Genomic DNA, 2,075 nt, shown 5'->3' with positions numbered 1-2,075 from the left:
GCTGCACAGCGAGGGCGGCGACGCCGCGCCGCCGCTGCACAGCGAGGGCGGCGACGCCGCGCCGCCGCTGCACAGCGAGGGCGGCGACGCCGCGCCGCCGCTGCACAGCGAGGGCGACGACGCCGCGCCGCCGGCGCGCAGCGACGACAACCCGCGGCCGGCCGTCCGGCCGCGCCTCGAGGTCGAGGCCGCGGCGCCGGCGCCCCCGGGCGGCGAGCCGCCGGCGTGGGCCGAGGGCGTCGAGAAGTTGCTCGCGGTCGTGAAGAAGATGCCCGAGGGGGGGCAGAAGAAACGGTCCATGCTCCAGATGCGAGGGCCTCTCCAGCAGCTCAAGTGGAAAGTCGGCAACGTCCACGGCGGCACGACGTATTACGACACGTCGCCGCCCGAGACGTGGCCCGCGTACTACGACCTCGTCGGCTGCGAGTACCTCTCTTCGAATAACACGGAGGTCGCGCGGTCCATGGTGCAGCTCGTCAAGTACGCCGAGCGCGCGTCGGACCGCGCGCGGCGCGGCGTCGCGACGCGCCTCGAGCGCGACCGGCGGCTCCAGCTTGGGGCGGAGAAAAGCGCGAGCCGCGCGCTGGCCGTCACGCGACGCGTCGCGCTTCGGTCGCTCCTCGCTCGCTTCGGAGCCGACGCGGCGTCCCGCGTCTCGGCGTTCCTCTACGCGGAGCCGACGGACGACGACGACTCCGAGTCCGAGGACGAGGACGAGGCCGCGGCGCCCGTCCGCGTGCCCGGCGTCTTCTTAGCCGGCGATTTGGCGAAGATGAGCGGCGGCACCATCGTCAAGGTGCTATCGTCGACGCGGTCCTCTTCGGAGGTCGAGTACGTCTCGATGTGGGCGGGCTTCAAGAAGAACGTCCCCACCAAGGATTTGAGTCCCGTGGACATGTCGTCGCGGACGACGCGGGGCCGCGGCGCCGCGCCGGAATTCGAGACGCGCGTCAAGCGCCTCGAGGTCGGCAGCCGCGTCTGCGTGCGCTTCTCGACGGGCGAGGGGTTCCCGGGCAAGGTCGACGCCATCGGCGACAAGTACCGCGTCCTGTTCGACGACGGCGACGACCGCCAGCTGTCTCGCGTCTACCTCGAATCGAATCTGTTGCCCTCGCCCGAAGGTGGCCGCAAGAGCCAGGGCGGCGACACGCCCTCGACGCCCGCCGCCGCTTCGAAGAAGCGCGGCCGCGGCCGCAAGGCCGCCGCGGCGTCGCCGGAGGAGCTGGCGCCAGACACCGTCGCCACCAAGAAGCGCGGCCGCGGCCGCCCGCGCAAGGCGGCCCCGGAGGAGCCGTCGCCCGCGCCGGAGCTGTCGAGCCTGCGCCCCGGCAGCCGCGTCGCCATCTCTCGGTTTGTCCCCGGTGTTGCGAACGAGAGCCTCAACGGCAAGCGCGGCGTCGTCGTCAAGGACCGCGGCCTCGTCAAGAGCAGCAACGGCAAGGTCTCCCACCGCTTAGACGTCAAGCTCGAAGATGGCTCCGTGGAGCGATTGATTTCGACGTACAATCTTGACGTCATCGTCGACGAACCTTCTCCGAATGTCGTCGCGCCCAAGCCGCCTTCTTCGCAGCTCGCCGTCGGAAGCCGCGTGCGCATCTGCGGCTTCAAACCGGCCAACGCCAACTTCGCGCTCAACGGCCAGCGCGGCGTCGTCGTCAAGGACCACGGCGTCGTCGCCGTCCACTACAAATCTCGCCACCGCTTCGACGTCCGGCTCGACGGCGGCGGCGCGCTGAGCCAAAAGATCTCCAAGTGGAACCTGAAGCTCATCGACGACGACGACGACGACGACGCCGCGACCTGCGACTTCGAGGCTCCGCCCGACGCGCCCGCGGCCGACGACGAGCCCGTCGAGCCCGCGGAGAGCGAGGCCTTCGTGACGGCCGTGTCGGATCTGCGCGTCGGCGACCGCGTCTGCGTGCGCATCGATGGCGCCGTGACGCCGGGCTCGGTCTGGGAGCTCCACGACGGGGGCTTCGAGCTGAGCCTCGAAGACGGCGACCACCTCTTCCTCACCGCCGCGCAGCTCGAGCAGAACCTCGTGTCGTCCCGCGACGAGACCGAGGCGTCGCCGT

The sequence above is a fragment of the Aureococcus anophagefferens genome (genome assembly GCF_000186865.1).
Source record: "Aureococcus anophagefferens unplaced genomic scaffold AURANscaffold_4, whole genome shotgun sequence".
Taxonomy (NCBI): domain Eukaryota; class Pelagophyceae; order Pelagomonadales; family Pelagomonadaceae; genus Aureococcus; species Aureococcus anophagefferens.
The sequence above is the reverse complement of the archived record's forward strand: the minus strand, read 5'-3'. Positions refer to the sequence as shown.